The sequence below is a fragment of the Marmota flaviventris genome, chromosome 11, assembly GCF_047511675.1.
Source record: "Marmota flaviventris isolate mMarFla1 chromosome 11, mMarFla1.hap1, whole genome shotgun sequence".
Classification (NCBI taxonomy): Eukaryota; Metazoa; Chordata; class Mammalia; order Rodentia; family Sciuridae; genus Marmota; species Marmota flaviventris.
Genome location: NC_092508.1, coordinates 85,163,048 through 85,182,358, shown reverse-complemented (window position 1 = coordinate 85,182,358; position 19,311 = coordinate 85,163,048).

Here is a 19,311-nt window from a genome sequence, read left to right as displayed (position 1 = left end):
ACCAAACGGTTTTCTCACGTGCAAACTCCAATCCAATCCATTCGGAGTTGAGACTAGGATAGGAGGGGGAAAGTCTATTAAAAAAGAAGAAGGAAAAAAAAAATAGATCGGGAGCATCTCTGTTGAGAAGCTCTTTCAAACAAAACCAAAGAGACCCAGAGAACCTCAGACTGTCCCTAACATCCCTGCTGCGAGGCCCGCGGGCTGTGGAATCTCGCACGTCACCTGGCCTCAGCAGGGTGGCCAGCTGAGGGGTTTATTTTATTTTATTTTATTTTTCGAAGTAAAGGTTAAATCTCAGCTTCGGGTTTTTTTTTTTTTTTTTTTTTTTTTTGCCAACGTCTACACTGACAGGAACCAGCAAACTTCGGGACCAAATGAGCATCTTAATTTATTGATGCAAAACAGGTCTGCTTGTTGTCCCCAATTCTCGGCGCGCTCTGTCCCCCTCCCCCGCCCCGAGTTTCGGTCCCTGGATCTGATCGCTGGGAGAGGCCCGTTTGCACAGGCTGCGGAGCACGTTGGCTGGGCTGGGGTGGGGGGTGGGGGGGTTCGGCCCTCTCTAGCCCTCCCTCTCTCCCTCCCCCAGACCCGTCCCCGCCCTGGAACCCCACGACCCCCGCCCTGCCGCCCGGTCAGCTGACCTGGCTCGCTCGCCTGCTCCCCGCCCGCCGCCCTGTTTCCGGTCCCCGGGGTCCGCAAGCTGCGCTCCGAGAAGGAGCAGCAGCGGCCGGGAGGTGATGCTGGGGGCTGATTATCATGAGAAAGGCTGTGCCTGGAAAAGCCTCCTCCACGCGACTGTCAATCTCACTAAGGGGGAGGGGGGTGGCGGAAAGGGGCCCTGTGGGAGTCACCAGAAAACTTGGAGTAAGTTGGAGGCGACGAAGGCCCAAGGAGGTGGCTTTCGCCTCAACTTGGAAGACTGGGGCTTGAGGGTGCGGACGCCAGCAGCATCGCCGGGGAATTGAAAACCAAAATCTCCCTCTCTCCCTTCCTCCCTCTTGCCCTCCTTTCAGCCCTCCCTGCCCTTTATCCGTATTTTCTTGAAATGCTTTCCCAACTGCATTTCCTACATTCTCTTTTTTCTTTTTATATCCCTTTTGTAATCCCTTGTTTTCTTAACATCCCCTCTTCTTCCTCGCTGTGATTTTTTTTTGTGTGTGTGTGCCTCCTTTATGTGTCCAGATTTATCATTTCGTTTTGAAAACATAAAGTTTAATATGCAATTAATCTACCAGCAGGAGGGCAGGGACACCTGACTAAAATAACTCCCGGGGTCTCAGAGACTACAAGTTCGCCAGGTGTCAGTGAAAAGTAAAATAATAATAAAAATAAATCAACACCTCAGTGATCATAATGGCTTATTATTCTGTTTTATCATATCAGCTCAGACTGATAATTGTTTTTTTTTAAAGAGTTAATCTTCCTGGAGAACATGATCAATTCTTGGCATAGGATGATTCTTTAGAATCGAAGCTATGTGTAATATTTTCTTTTTTATAGTGATATTTTAATAAGAGTTAACAGACGCCAGAAAGTATAACAGATGATTTTAAGAAACTTAAACTCTACTTTTTCTTTCGATGACTACTATTTGGTAACTGTAAAAAAAAAAAAAAAATTACTTCCAAAGTACTACCCTTTGCCTCTCTGCAAAGACTGATCAATTCATATAGAAACATCATGTTATGTTTTTTATACATTGTTAAGCAAACCCACATCTTGAGTATTTGGATTATTTTTCTTGGTTAGCTTGTAAATTACTTAGCAGGTGAGTGAAAATGAGGCTTCAGATATCATGAATGTGGCTATGTTTTTTTATTTTCATTATTATTATAATTATTGTTGTTTCTTACACTTTGAGAGCACATTTGTAGTTCCCTTATTAAATTTTGGACTTTGCACTTGTTTACATTTGTTTACTTTGTAGAATTTTAAAAACTTGTTAGAAGTCAATTCAACATGTATATTAAGTCCTTTTTAGGCCAAGAAAAATAAAGATGCATTAGAAAGATGCCTTTTAAGCTTCATAATTATTAATTGACATTTTATGATGAATAATTAATCATTTGAATAATTTTGGTATCTCTGATCTGAACACATATTTGCATATCTAATGCTTGATTTTAAGTGTGTGTGTGTGTGTGTGTGTGTGTGTGTTTAATTCATCCTCTCAGGACAAAAAAATAACATTTTAATGTAAAATTTCTCTTCTACACTTGTAAAAGTTTATTGAGTTGTAATATTCTTTCTAGATTTCTATAAAAGTTCTTAACAATTTGTAAACTATGTAGCACTCACATATAAACATGTGGCAGAACTACAATTATTTAGGAAAAAAATGCCCTGTGTATCATCAAGTAACTCATCTCCCCAAATCCAGTTATTTGCAGTAATTATGCACCATAGTTTCTTACTGGAGTTTGGTCGTTGAACTTTCTGCTTATCTCATATTCTTACAAACCAAAATTGGAAAATAGAGATAACTGACAAATAATATAGGCCTGATGTTTGGGATAATTTTTCATCTTTTATTTATTAATGGGATGATTTAAATTATTTAAAAATGATTAGGCAAGCATATCCCTGATCTTTTTATATTCCTTTTACCAGTTCAAGTACAAAGTATCTCTTTTGAATACTAGCCCTATGGATTATTACCTGTGTGATCACAGGGAATTTACTCTAAGATTGTTTCTTTATCTACAATATGGATGCACTAACAGTGCCTAATCCTTAGGGTTTTATTAAGAATTTAATGAAGATATACAAGAAATTTTACTATATTATGGTTTGTCATTTTAATGAAAGATTGAATAAATAACATGAACATACAGATCTTAAGACTATATAAATTAATTCTGACTATTAGAAACAATTATTTACCTTTTCAGTATCATCCATTTTTTTTTAATTAAAAAAATGAGTTTTGTGCACTTAAGTGAAAAAAGAACGTGGAAAACACTATAGGATTTATGGCTGGTTTATGATTTTTAGAAATTGTTTAAAGGATGCTTAGCCACATCAATAAAAATAAATATGGCATTTTCTTTTTGTCAGCTCAGCAGTTAATTTATTGTATCAATATGGTCACAATTTGGTTATAAACACTATGTTCTTTGGAAAAGGAATTTAGTCCAAATGTATAAACTTGAAGTTTCCCGTGTTTTTATTCATATATTGTCTTTGAGTGTAAGGGTTAAATATGCAAAAGCTTAAAAGCAGTATTGAGTAAGACTTATGGGAAAAAAAAAAAGGGACAAACTTAGAAACTTGGAGACCAGGACTTTGGCTGTCAGAGTACTACTTGCTTTAAGACCATTCATAATGAACTGAACATTCCCTTTTGGAATTGTAGCTACCCTGGGGTTTGTGCTAATTTCAAGTACCTATAGTGGAGAAGAAAATCAGTTTATTAAGTGGAAAATGAAATTCCCTAATCTCTTAAATGTCCACAAAGCCAGATTTTCTTTTTGATGCAAAGCTGGAAAATCATTGCAAATGCTAGGAGGAAAAAACTATTGTGATATTTAATCTTAATACTAATGGCTTTTCTTCTTCTTTTTTAATAAGACTCCTCAAAAATACCTACATCTGTTCGTTGTTCTTTAAGGATTCCCTAATTGTTCCTTTTCTCAAATGATTCATTCCATGTTCCTTGCAGGTCAAAACTATTGTAAAGGCCATTTGGATATTACCTTCAGGGATCCAGAGTGACCTGTACCTTTTTCTTTTTTCCTGGAAATGGTTTGCACCTACCAGTCATCTGATCATCTCAAAATAACCTCATACTGCTTCAAAGTCTTAAAAAACAATGCTTATTTTGTTAAAAGGTCAAAATTATAAACTTTGTACTGTACCCAGGTCTAACTTTACACCATTCTAAGGGTGACTCTGTGGGAGGGGCAGAGCAAGGTTCTTTCTTTCTTTCTTCCTTCCTTTCTTTTTTTTTTTTTTAATTGTAAATGAACAGAGTGTCTTTATTTTATTTGTTTATTTTTATGTGGTGCTAAGGATGGAAGCCAGTGCCTTATGTGTGATAGGCAAGTCCTCTGCTATGAGCTACAGCTCCAGCCCCTCAAGGTTCTTTCAGGTACTTAAATATAAAAACCTTACTTTCAAAAATTATCATTATTCCCAGGGTAATTACAACTATAAAATTATAATAGCTAAGGGAAAAATTGCTTCCTTAAGCTTGGCAGAATGCCAAATCTATTCACATATCATTTAACTCTGATAGCAGATCTAAAGGAGTTACAACTGGGTCCATACTGGATGAAGAAACTGGCCTAGGAAGAATCAATCAATTCCCCCAGAAATAAAGTGTCTGTTTATTTGTGGGCCTTTGAATCTGGTGGGTCCACTTCCAAGGACAATACCATGTTCATGTGACATCCAATATTACCTCTCAAGACCTCAAACCTTTTGTGTCAATCTGCTCTGCATACTACCTTGTGACCCACTTACAGTCTGTTGGAATGTTGAAGTTAGCCCTTGTATTTTCATGTATTTTTCCCCCCCATTTTGGACTAACACTTGGCCTCATTTTTCATGTTACAATGTTGGCTCAAGTCCTCAAATGCTTTCTCTGGCTTTGGTGTTCTGGCTTCCTAAAATGTGTTTCCTGGTCCAGTCTATTTTCCAGCCCTGCCCCCATCCTCAGGAAAAAAAACTTTATGGGAGGTTCTTGCTATCTTACCTGTCCCCAACATTGGGCCCAGGCGCAGGACATACCAGTGGTGAAGGAGACTTCATGGTTCCTACTCAGAATAGCTTATTTCTTATGCAATTTCTTTTTAATACTGTTGACTGGAAACTAGACATCAGTGTATTTGCCACTAGATTCTGGCCTTGCCATCTTTGTGGTACTGGCTATTGAACTTAGAGGTGCTCTACCACTGAATCACTCATAACCCACCCCTTTTTATTTTGAGACAGGTTCTTGCTAAATTCCCCGGGCTTGTCTTGAACTTGTAATCCTCCTACCTCAGCTGGAATTACAGGAGGGCAACACCATGTGTGGCTAACACTAGATTCTTGATATTCTCCTCAATGATGGCATGTTATAGCAGCAAATATAGAGGTTTTGGAGTTACATGATCTAGATTAAACTCCCTGCTTAGTCAGTACTAATTGTGTATTGAGGGTACATCATTTAGCCCCTGTGAGCCTCATTTTAAACGTGAGCAAAAGAATACTGACATTCAAGCTGATCGTGGTAGAAAAACATGACCACGTGTGTAAATATCTAGCACAGGGTAGGCATATCAATAAGTAATTTCTACTCAGGAATTATGTGAAAAATAGTTAAATTACAGAAAGCCAGAGAGGATGTAAAATATATTTTAGGTGATGCTTATTTAATTTTATTGTTTATAATGACTTTATTTTCATTTTTTTGTTTTAATGATTTTATTAGGAATTATTTAACAGGTTCTTGCATTACATAAAAAATAATATTAAAAAAATAATGTTTACTGGTAATAAAGTGGAATATAATTTCATATAATTTCTTAATTTGTGGCAGAAAAGTGGGGGTGTTCCTTGTAATAAACCTCTTGGTATTAATAGCAGTGATGAATATATAAACTTAAAATTTGATATATATCCCACACTTTCATTTCCAATGGCAGGGAAAGTATTTTTTTCCAGCTAATTCTCCCTATATACTTGCCTTTGTAAGAATCACTCTTCCAAGTCAGCTTAGTGTGGTGAAGAGGTGTCAAAGATTTTAACTTGCTTAAGGTAAAGAGGGTCTTAAAACCATCCAGTGCTTTTCACTACTCTTGCCAAAACTTCAGAAGCTAAATGGAGTGAGGAAGGGAAGGAACAGAGTAGTACTGAGCAAGTTTGCCTTTGTTATCTTTTTCCCACTCCCCAGTTTGAGTGCTGAAAGTGGATGTGGAACCGATGTGAATCTGCAATATGTATACGGAGTAAAAATGGGAGTTCATAATCTGCTTGAATCAAATGTATGAAATATGATATGTCAAGAGCTTTGTAATGTTTTGAACAACTAATAATAAAAAAAAGAAAAATAAATAAGAAAAAAAAAGTGAGATTATCTTTATAACCCAGACATTGCTGCATTCTCCTGCCTGCAAATTTGGAATAGGGTTGTGTCAGCAGACCCTGGCATGATCTACTGTGTATGTGACTTTTCTACCCTATGCCCTAGAAAGGAGGGTGTCAGGGGAGGATTGGGCTGTGGATACAGGGAGCATATTGTTCCAATGGTTCTGCTACAGTGCAAACCAGGCTTCTTTCTCTCTGGAACTAACTTTGCTACACATGCAAAAATTATCTGTTCCTATTAGGTTTTCCCCTGGCCATTTTGGAACCATAAGTATGGCTCCTGTGGCAAAGGGGTAATTTTTCTGCTTTGAGGGAAGCTGGCTTACCTATTGTTCTTGGCACACGGCTAACACCCTTCTAGACAAGAGAGACAGAACAAAGCTGAAAGTTCACAGAAAATACTGGGTCTTTTAAAACAAAAAGGAAGAAGAATTCAAACCCTGTTCTTTTAAAGCTTAATTTATCTACCTGTCAAATAGTTGGGATTTCAATCTACAGAAACCAGTGTAGTCCTGATCTGTATTAATATCTACTATCTTTTGGCATTTATATGAGATATGGAGGATTATTTTTAATAGTTTCAATATAGCTATTCTGTAAAGATGATCTATATTGAAGTTTTGCTTCTACTGGGGTTGAGGCAAATGTTCACAGTTAGGTAAAATACGTTTGTGAATGTCAATTGAAATCAAAATGGACTTTGAATGTGGGCCAAAGTAATGTCATGTTTTGATCATAGTAAAGCAAATTGCTATTGCTTGGAAATGTTTAGACTGTTACTTCATTTAGAATCTTCACATAGTAATTTGAAAACGAAAGGTGATTTATCATTGCTTTACCTTTCATAAGCCCCCAGAGTACTATCTATTATATAATAAATATTTGCTGTTGTTTGGAGAATCTTTCATTTATTAAGAAGCTTCAAAGGAATATAAACTGATCTCCTATTGCAAACTTACAATTTGAGGTCAGAATGAGGACAGATGAAACTAGCAGTCAAGGACCATGGATACTTAGACCTGAACGACTTCTGTTTCACCAAGTTCGGAACCTGATTGCATTATTTAACACAATATACCGTACTCTCTTTCTTCTGTCACTTTTTTACACACATCCCCAAGACAAATAACAATTAAAGAAGCAAATGCAGAATTGTGTGTATATATTTGTTTTACTCTTCACATGAGACTGATGAGCATTTTTGTGGCTTATTTTTAAGTAAATGTATTAAAATTTAATAAATTTTTCTCTGAAAAAGTTAAGAAATCATAAGGAGTGAATGGAATGAACCAGTAAAGGTAGGATTTGGTTAGCAAGGCAAGTGTGAAGTGGTAGTTTAGGATAAATGATCTTCCCCTTCCAACCCTGTGCAATAGCTAAAGGAAAAAAAAAAAAAAAACAGAGAAAATGGAGAGTTTTATTTTATTTTTCCTTCTTCAGTAAATGGGCAGACTGCATTAACCAGTGGGCCACATGATTTTCTCCCACTCAAAGCTTTTGTTTCATGCAGAACTATAAAAACTGTTTGCTTAAAGGTGTGAAGGGGAAAAGTTTGAGTCCTGTTTAAAATGCTTTCTCTAATACTTTTCCCTCTCTTTTCTTGCTTCTCATCTGCTTTAGGCCCCATTTCTTGGGATCCTCATTTTTTCTTACCTTTCTTTTGATGCTCTCTATTCAGAGAAAAAGCTAGCTTTTAATGCTAGGCTTGTCCCCAGCCTTCAAGAGGTTTAGCTTTTAAATCTAAAGATATGACCCCAGGATTTCAAATTTCCACTGTATCAAAGAAAATTGCCTGAAGGAAATAGAATATTTACCTGGAATAATGTTATGGTGAATGCTTCAATACTATTGCTGTGTGCCAGTGTCTGGCATAGAGCTTGGTGCATGTGAGGGGATGGCCAAGTGCCTGATGGACGCATGCATGCATACACGAATGCCATGTGAAAACATCAGGCTGCAGACAATGCAGACTGTTCTCCATGGCAAATAAGAATTAAACAGTACTAATGTAGGTGCAAAACTCACGTGTGGGTACAAACAGAATTCTGACAATATTTTTGAATTCTGGGTATGATATTTTATTTCTAAAATGAAATACCTAAATCAATGTACAAAGCAAGAGATATAACGGTTCCTCATTCGCTCACTTTCCAAGGGAAATTTTCAATACAAATAAAGTCATACATATTTATACTAGGGTAATTCAAAATAACTTCCTCACATAAGCACAGCTACGTTCAAATAAAATCTTGCCAACACTTCTGAGTACATTGCTTTAAGAAAAAAAAAATGCTCCCTGTAGCGTCCGAACTATTTAAAAATCTCGCCAGCTTCTTCAACATACATCAGTTATCTCTCTTTAAATCACTGACAAGAATTTAAAAACTGCTTCATCAGAACAACTGTTACCCTTTCTCCTACTCTAGTTAGAACCTGATCTTCTAAAAAGGATCATATTTACAGCTTCTTTTGAAATTTTGAAACCATTTGGCTGATATGTTTTTGCTACATTTTCTTTTTCTGATTTAATTACTGGGGACATTTGCATGAAAACAGGAGGATAGGGACATAAGATTTTTGTCTTATGAGTTCATCTGTTTCTGATGCTTATTTCCCACCTGAGATCACCACTTGTTTTATTACAATTGGGAGACCAAGAGCTAGACTGGAATTGATTAACAAAAATTGTTGGAGGTGAAATAAAGTTCAGAAATAGGGACTCAGGAGGCTAAGGAATTGATGGATGATACGATAATGAATTTTCTTCCATGTTACTTATTTACAAGCAGTCCATATTGTCAGTGACACCTGCAGTTGCTATTGAAAAGGTTAGAAAACCAGGGACCTCTACAGACTAGTGAATCAATGCTTCTGTCAGAAAACCACGCCCAGGCAGTTACTCCTCTGTGATTGGTGTTGATAGACATCAGAGAAAGCAATAAAGGAGTCAAGTTTAAGTCCTGTATGAATTCTAGAGATGGCCACTGAAAATTGAAATGGAGATTAAAGCAAAATGCCCTCCTAATTCTAACACCTTGCAAATGCCTGTGACTCTTCTCAAGGAGCACAAGAGAAGACTATCAGGATGAATTCTGAGCATCTTCACTTGCAGTTCCATGAGCATGGAGTAATTGGCATGTTTAAATCTGAAGTCATAATCTTCTCATTTTTCACTTTCTGTCATATACTCCAGCTTGTTGAATGGCACCACTGTTTATCCAGTTTTCTAAGACTGAACCCTTGGTTTATCTTCCACTTTTCTCTTGTCTGTAACCTCTATCTACCCTGCTAATGCTCTTACTTCTGCCTAGTCCTTAAATGTGTTGTGGTCCTTCACATTTAAATTTCTTCCCTATTTCAGTTCCTTATCATCTCTTTCCTGGAAGACTGTGCCCCCCACTTATCTGGCTTTTGGATTTCAGTCACCACTCATCTTCATCCTCTCCCACAATACCAGAGTAACATCAGTAATCTAAAACTTATATCTGGGGCTGGGGATGTGGCTCAAGCGGTAGTGTGCTCGCCTGGCATGTGTGCGGCCCGGGTTCGATCCTCAGCACCACAAACAAAAAAGATGTTGTGTTCGCTGAAAACTAGAAAAAAAGAAAATATTAAAAAATTCTCTCTCTCTCTCTCTCTCTCTCTCTCTCTCTCTCTCTCTCTCTCTTCTCTTCTCTTCTCTCTCTTTTTTTAAAAAAAATAAAACTTACATCTGACCATGTCACTGCTGAGCAGTGGTTTTCCATTACATACCCGCCGTGCATCATCTCAAACTCTTCCCCCAAGGTAATTTTAAGGATGGGTATTTTATGGTTTACAAAGATTGTTTTAAATTAACAGTGCACTCCAGCTTCAACTTTGCTTCTCTTCCATGGTTTTGTGTAAAACTGAGAATCTAAGAAACTAGGCTATGTTAGTCTTGCTTTCCCTAAGGTTTGAGTTTCCCAGTAGGAGAAGCATGGTGCCATGCAAGGCAGTGTCTACCATTGAGCTACGCCCCAGATGCAGTCCCAGACATAGGTTCTTTAACAAAACAAATGAGGTCATTTTAGGTAGAACATTTTCTTCAGCCTCTTCTGCTACCACCCTGCAAAGGGTATGTAACACTTTTGTAATATTGTATGTATTTTCTCCTGAACAAAGCATGTTGTTTCCAACGTTAGGACTTTGCTTATGCTATTTACGCTATCTGGAATGTTCTTTCCTCCTCCATGTGGCTGGTTTCTGCTCATTCTTTAACCTAGCTTACATATCTAATCCATGAAGTCCTGGCCTTTCTGTGTCCTTATTGTACCAGACACTTTGCACTGCAATCATTCCTTTGCATGTCTCCTCTCAACAAGAATACAGACAACAATCTATCTATGGACTCCACTTCCCTAGATTCAACCAATTTTGAATTGAAATTTTAGGGAAAAATTGCATCTGTACTGAACATGTGCAGACATTTTTTTTGAGGGGGTTATTATTCCCTAAACAATAGAGTGTAGCAACTATTTATATTGTATTAGGTATTGTAAACAATAGAGATGATATAAATTATATGGGAGGATGTACACAGGTTATATGCAAATACTATACCATTTTATATAAGACATTTCAGCATACTAAGATTTTGGTATTCAGGGGTCCTGGAACCAATCCCCCATGAATACTTAGGGGTATTGCTATGATTGCATGGCTTCTGTAAGGCTAGGAACAGTGTTATTCCTATCTTTATATTCCCAGTCCTAGCAAGTATCTTGCACTTAGTGAATTTCTACAACTGCCTATAAATGTTGAGACATAATCCAATTTTCATTACTGAGCAATGAACTCTGTGTGTATGCATGTTCCACTGATAGTGAGTTTAGTTAAAGAAAGCTGTAGCATCCCTTACTTCATTCTTACAGAAGACCCCTCCCCCCAAAACTGGAAATATATATTTTCATTATTTTAAAAATAACTTGTGTCTAGTGTAGACATATATTTGCAAGAGCGCTAAAATAAAAACACCTTTCACGTGAAAAGCATCTTCAAATTTCAAAGTTTAAATAGATACATGATTTAATTTAATCCTTACAATAAAAAATTTTAAGAAGAAATTTTTACAATAAAAATCCTTCCAGTTGACAAATGTTATCATGCCCAATTTGAAAAAGGAGGAAATTAAGATTTTGATACAGTATGACAAAATAACCAAACCCATATTGGAAGCCCCAAGTAAGTTTTAGTGCAGACACATCTTCATGGAATTGCTAAAGGGGAAATGTTTTACTTAGGTGACAGGTAAGGGAATAGGATGTTGAAAGGACACAGGACCACTGTCTAATGGAAATTGAACTCAGGTCCTCTGACTTAGTTTAATATTGACAGTCCATTATGTAAGGAGGTCATATGTGAATCCATTTTATAAAGGAAGCGTTGGTTTTAGGGGAGCAACTAGAAGGAATTGCTTTTTCTTTTTCATAACTGGTTTGTCACTTGTCCTGGGTACACAAAGACACCAAATCATAGAGGTGATCATGACAATAGTTTGATAGCTGCTAGAATTTTTATATTAAATGTCCACTAAAGACTCATTCATTAAAGCCTTGGTAACTAGGGTGGTGTTATTGGAATGTGGAGGAACCTTTCAGAGGTAGGGCCTAGTAAGAAGTCTTTCTGTCAACGGGAGCTTCCTATTGAAGAAGATGGTGGGACCCCCTTCCACCTCAGGCCTGAAGTGACAGGGCCAATTGTGGACTGGAATCTCCAAAATTGTGAGCAGAAATAAACCTTTTCTTTTTATACGTTCATTATCTTAGGTTATTCCATCAGTGATTGAAAGCTAATACAATAGAAAAGTTGGAAAATTAATTGATTTTATTTGGGATAAGAGAGTAGAAACAACAGTGATCATATAGAAACTGGACTTTTAAAAAATAGTTTGGTCCTTTTGTCATAAGTTAATAAAATTATTAGTTTTAAGTAAGCATAATGAGATGTATATTGCCTGCAATTTTTTATTTATTTTTTTTAGTATCCAGGATTGAACCCAGAGGTCTTTAACCACTGAGCCACATCCCCAGCCCTTTTATTTTTAATTTTGAGACAGAGTCTCTCTAAGTTGCTGAGACTGGCTTTGAACTTGTGATTCTCCTGCCTCTCCTGTAATGCCCAAACTGCTGGGATTATAGGTTTGTGCCACAGTGCCTGCCCTATTGCCTGTGATTTTCTAGAATTGTTTTTTTTTTCCCCCTTTGGATAATGTGCCTCCTAAAAACATGTATAATTTTTATAGTTCTGTTGTGGAATGAAATATTGCTTTGCATTGAAGTCTCTTACTTCTCTTAACCCAATATTATAAAGTAAACTTAGTAAATCCTCTTTTGAAGGGGGAAAAGTTTTACAGAAGTTAAAATGGTAGGTAAAAATGTATTATTTAATAGACCTGTACTTTAACTCACTATTGAAAGACCAATGATAAAAAAGTAAATTCTTCATATAATAAATATGAAGCAGCAACCGATTGCACAGATTTGTGTAATCTTTTTCCTTCTCTCCCTCAGAAATTGGTTAAGCAGTTTTTCAAAAGATGTTTCTATGCATATTTGTTAAATATGTTAAAGTTAATGTAAATATAATGGCTAATGCATCCATGCCATCAGCCAATTAATAAATTCAATATGTCACAGGGAACTTCATTTCCCAAGCTAATGGATTACCTGAGAAATCACATTTTGTATATTACTTATTCATCCAGTAAATGCTAGTTAATTTCCTACTATGTGCTGGGTATCTTGCTGGGAGTAGAGATAAAACCATGATCAAGACAGACTTGGCCCTGCAGTCTTGCAGGGAAGACAGACTGTGTGATGAATGCTATTGGGAGTAGAGAAGGCAGGCCCATCTAGTCAAATGATAGCTACAGAATAAAGTGAAGGCGAAAGTAGATCTTCCAAATGCACAGAAGGTCAGGTCCTTGGAATCCATCAACCACAGCTGAAATTAGCTTAAATCACCTGTGACATGTTATAACCAGGCTGCGCTAAAGGCATGTTGGGATATCGGAGGAGGCTGGGAGAGAGAAAATACAATCTAGTTTTAGAAATATAAGACAGAAGCCAATGTTGCAGTGATAATAGCTAAATGGCTTTGTGAACAAAGTTCTCAAGAGGCTGATCTTAGTATCCAAGAGCTTATTCTAGTGGATGGGAACTTTTCTTGCTAGCATGAGACAGTGTCTCTTACTTGCTGCAAGTTTGCCTTGGTTGTAGTAGGACTACAATAAACCGCCCAATTGCATGAATGGGCACCACCCCTGGTGGGAGGAGGTTGGCAAGGACTTGACAGATCATCCGGGAATAGGCTCAAAGTGGTGTTCAGTCCTGGACATTTGTTTTCAAGAGAGAACCAAAGTTTTCAGTGACACCACAGCGGAGACAATCAGCACATCAGAAGGGATCAGCACTTTGGGGCCTGCTTCTTAGGGACATGGTGGTGCCTGTATCTTCGCTAAGTGTGAGGCTTGTGCTGTAGTCTCTTTTCCAATCCTCCACTCTGTCCTCCCACCATCACTTACTCTATCATCTATTTGTTTATATCCTGAGACTGTCATATCCAAGTATTGAATAAAACTTCTGTTTGCAACAAGAACTATTAATAGTTTCTAAAAGTGAGTTTGGCTTTTGTAGAAAGAATATTATTTTCAGCAATTGTCAACTAATTAGATTATGGGTAGGCTTGTGGGGATTTTTTTTCCCCCTTTCTCCCCATACTTCTCATACTAGAGATTGAACCCAGAGGTATTCCAATACTAAGCTACATCCCCAGACCTTTCTATTATTTTTGTTTTCTTTTGAGACAGGGTCTCGATAAGTTGTCCAGGCTGGCCTTGAGCTTGTGATCCTCCTGCCTCAGTCTCCTAAGTAGTTGGATTTATAGGTGTGTGCCACCCAAAAGATTGGGTTTTTGTTACAAAAATATGATGCTTGAAATTAAAATAAACTCAAATTTTGATTTACTTACTGACTCTAATGTTTGTACATTTTTTTCTTAATACAATTTTAAAAAATACATATAACATAAAGAGCTATTTAGTGAAAAAAATTTTTTTCCTTAAATATCTTTATTTTTTACTGGAAATAACTCAGTAGCATACATATGCATATTGGTACCACATAATGGATTGGGGGGTTCTTTAAAATGGACACTATAAACATGAGCCCAGCATTTATATTTTTGTTCAACTTTATTTTTTAAATTCACATTAAAAAACAGAACTCTTTTTTGAGGGTTGGATGTAAATTACTCTTATGCCTGTTGTTCCCAGGTGTATTTGAAAAAAAAAGGCCAAACTAGACAAGTTTTAACTTGGCCACTGACCTCCTGGGCAAGGGATTGTGGCCAAATCACTTAACTTCAGTGAGCCTCAGTTTCTGTATCTACAAATGAAAGAAAACATTATCAACCTAATGGGCTCATGTTTTAGAGTAAAGGAGACCGGATCCCAGAACTTGCTAATTGTAAAGTGCTAGTGCAGGTATTTGGTTATTTGCATTCACACAATGGTTATGTCCTCCTCTTGTAAATTAAAATGTGAATGTGTTCAAAATCCCAACCAGTTCCTGAGGCAAGAAATGTGAAATGGCAAGAACTGAAAGGGCCAGTGAAACTCTTGGCTTATAACCAATCCTCTCCAAAATCTTTCCTAATGGCATATTTTAAAAGATGATGAAAGATAAAGGAATGAGGAGAGCTGCCCCTTTTCTCTAACCCTTAAAGCATTCTCCCTTCTAAAGAAACTCAGCTAGAGAAACTAACCCAGGACTAAAGGTGGCCATTCAAAGGACTGTTTAGAATGCTGTATTTATGAAAGTGAGGTGCCACGAACATGTACTTGTATCAGACAGAGGTGGACATGATCAGAACAAGCTTGTTCACAAGGCCTTCCCTTGTCCTTGGCCCTGAGTCATAAAAATCTGAAATCTGGACGTGAAATGCTTCCCTGAATAAAAGCTGACGTTTGTGTGTGTGTGTGTGTGTGTGTAATATGTAAAGGAAGAATGAAATTGAGACACACTAAACTTTTTTGTTGACTCAAGTTTAGGGCCAAATTTTAATAATGCAGCTGTCCAGATGTGAGACACTAATGAGAACATAAGGCATTCCTGGGTAGGAAAGGGGTGGTGGCCCAGTGGCCTGTCTCCTTCAAGTTTATTGCAACACACCTCTCCATGTTGTCAGCATATCTTCTAACCCCTTTTGCCTACATAAACATGTCCAGCTGTCTCTGAAACTCATTTTTACTTTATGTTTCACTCAGTGGACTTATTTGGTAATTCACAGTATTTTCCATATGTCTGTGGATTTCTGGATGAAGTAGTCCTACATTATCACTACTTCTTAATTCATTATGTATACACATTTCAGTAATAAAGTATTTACGGCAAACATCATTGGAGATTTGAAAGAAATCAATTGAGAAAACAGATACCTAAAGTGGATTTAGAAAAACACTACAATCCTTTGGCTAATCTAAACTCTTAACTGTTCTGAAAGATATGAAGGAGCAGGGAGTGATCAAGGTGGTAAATAAAAAAAACTTTCTTTTGTTATGTTAGTGTCATTGACTAATTTCTTAGCAAGAAGGAAAATAGTAAGCTCAACTGATATACTAAAGATCAGGACTCAACATTTTGTTTGGATTGGGCTAAAGTCATATTCCAAATATTTTTATTCTCTTAATCTTATCAATATTCAAGGCTAATATATAGTTAACTTGAATTTTACAAAAAAAAAAAAAACTTGAATAAATTCTCAGACTCAATGTAGAAATGATTTTACATTAGAAATATTTTTCCCCTCCAAAACTTTCCAAATGACTAAGGAAAAGGAAGTCATTCTTAGGCTGAACCTGGGGCCCTCTGACTAGAATATGCACCTGAAACTTTCTATAAGATTTGACTGAAGCTAAGGCAAATTAATAAATGATTAATGTACAATTTAGCTGAATATTTTGCCTTTTAGTTGTTTGGATAGCATCATTTTAAACTTATTTCAATATTCCTATGTTGTTTTGATGTGTGTCTGAAGATTGCACATCAGTTTTGGTTGCTAACTGACAAACAGTTAGGGTGAGCAACTTGCCCTCTGTTCACCATGGGCTTTGCTGGACTTAGATCTCAGTTCCAAGTCTAGGGGCTGGTGATATACAGCTCAGTGGTATAGCACTTATCTAGCACACATAGGATTCCATCCCCAGCATCACAACCAGAAAAAGATAAGAATTCTGTGTCCCATAAAACCTCTCAGCTCCAGGCAAGCAGATATTCTAATAAAAACTTATGAAAAAATGTGAATAATTTGCCTGTGGAATGTCCTTGATTTTTGGTCTGCATGTGCTTCAGACTCTGGGAACCCACACAGCAAAGAAGTGTCTCATCAGCATTAAGGATTTTTCTTTGTTGTTGTAAGAACCTATGTTTAGGTGCCAGCACCTTGGTGACTATGGTGAACGATGATTGACATTTGCTTTATTTTTTTTTCTTTTAAATTGTTTCCAAGCTCAAATGTGTGATGGTTTATTAAAGGAAAATAAGCTTTGAAAAATACTTGAAAGTCAAACTTACTTTTTTCCCAAACTTTCTACCTCAATTCATTTCCTTTCCAGACACACTGTATGTAAGGTAAACCTTGATTCCAGTACCACAAATGTTCCCCCAAACATTTGTTACAACACTTAAGCCATACCTATTTACCAGATTATGGTATGAAAAAAAAGTGATGTATATTGAATTATTTTAATCTGGTGGATTCCACCATTAGGAGAGTTCTGTGGGTATGTTGCTAATATAAGTCTGGACTGTGACTTCTGAACTCTGTCAAGGAGGAGATCTCAATAGAGAGCATGCTTGAGTCCACTTCTTAATGATTTTTAGTCTCAACAAAGAGTTTGCAAGATTCCTCTTCCTAACAACTGCTCTGCCAAGCATTGTATAAAATAGCATTCTTCATGCTTAGATGATCCCATGGAAGATGACCAAAAGGTTTTAAATACAGAGGAATGTCGCCATCCACTCATTCAGGATTTCTTCATTTTTTTATATACACACAGCCACTCTATGTTAGCACTTTGTTTTGTGTGCATGTTTGTGTGTGTGTGTGTGTGTGTGCGCGCGCGCACGTGAGTGTGGGTAAGCACGTACTATTTAGCTATAGAGCATGTCACAAATTTCTTTGCTGGTCACCATGCTGCATGACTGATCCATTTCATATGATGTGTTTAGTATGGTTCATTGCCGACTGGTCTTATTATTTAACAATTTGCATTAAATTGAATTTTCTATTTACAGGTGTAAATGGAAAATTTGACTTCTGAGAATTTATTACTTACTGTCTAGAATGTTCTTGGTTGAATTGGTCTTTGAACATTGGATTGCATATACCTGGAATAAAGTTTGGGATATTTTGTTAGAATATCATCATAATAGGAATTTGATATTTTTATGGCTAAACTTGAGCTACCAAGGCTAGATTGGTATCATTAGTCTAGGAGATATTTACCATAATTCTCTAGAGATTTTCAAAAAATTATATGTATGTTTTGATGGATCAGAGGAGGTTAAACTAGTGGTAATGTATGTAAATTACTCAAAAGTTCAAAAAGCTAGAAACCTTTATCATTTGCTGTAATGTTTTGTTGATAACTGAAAGTTTCTCTCTTGCTTTCCCAAAGGTTTGAAGAGCTAATATTGACTTTGAACTGTGTATGAGGCTCTATATTATACGCTTTACCTATATTGCTTCATTAAATTCTCAAAGTAGCTAGTGAGGTGGGTGTTATGTTTATTTCTATTTCCAGAGACTGGATACTTAAGAAAGATGACATAACTTGCTTGCACATACCCTCTGGGAGTGACAGCACTCTCAGAAGCTTGCTTTGCAGGCCACATGTACATTCTGGATCAACTTTTTTATTTTTTGCAGTGGTTTATATCTAGCTTGTTCTCTTGCTACTTTCCCCACGTTCCAGCTCCATCTCTGTGTCTCAGTGTTTTAAAACATGCAGAAGCTATTTGCTGTCTTTTCAACATTGGACAGGGTTTTCAATCCTTACCTTCTCTGCCTGGCTCACGCCCAGTTTTGTTTCTCTTGTTTTTTTTTCCCAACACGGGAGCAGTCACCAATGATCCACTATTCACACTGGCTCTAGCAGAAGTCTGACCAAGCTCCTAGGACATTGATTTTAAAAAATTTCCAGTTTCATTCGGGCTGGGGGTATAGCTCTGTTGCTAGAGTAGACATCATTACCCTAGGTACGCTACACATATGGTGGAACTCTACATCGTGTGCAACCAGAAAAATGAAAAGTTGTGCTGCAATTGTGCACAATGAATCAAAATGCATTCGGCTGTCATATGCACCTAATTAAAATTAATTAGTTAATTGATAAACAAAACAAAACAAAAATTTCCAGTTTCTCTCTCATTGTTTTATTTATTTATTGGTACTGCAGATTGAACACAGGGACACAAGACCACTGAGTCACATCCTCAGCCTTTTTTTCTATTTTATTAGAGGGTTTCACTGAGTTGCTTAGCACCTGGCTAAATTGCTGAAGCTGGCTTTGAACTCACGATCTTCCAGACTTCGCCTTGAGAGCCACTGGGATTACAGGCGTGGGCCACAGTGCCTGGCCCTTTCTATTCTTTTGAGTACATACCTAGAAATGGATATTTGGGTTTTAAGTTTATTATTAACTCTTTGAGGAATTGCCAAACTGTTTTCCATAGCAGTTGTACCATTTTTTTTTACATTCCCACAGCCATGTGTGATGGTTCTACTTTGTCCATATTCTTGCCAACACTTATTATTTGCTTTTTTGGTTTTGCTTTGGTTATTGCCATCCTAGTGGGTAGTAAGGGGCTAATTAAGATCCTTCAAAGACTAAAAGAAAGTTTTGCTTTCCTCTTTCATGCTATCTCACTAATTTTCACCTCTTAAAATATTCATCTTTGCATTCTTTAATCTCTCTCACTTTCTCTTCTCATACTTTCACAAAGGTGGATAGTTTTTTTCTTTTGTATTTTCAGGGCATAGACTTCAGGGCTCAGTTGTTTGTGGAAGAATGAATGAAGCAATGAGGGAGAGTCAGGATAAGGAATGTTGGAACATTACTTTGTTATCACTCCCCTTGTGCCAGGCACTGTGTAGCATGTATATTCACATTTAATTTTCATAGCAACAGTGAGAATTAAGTATTATGATATTCAT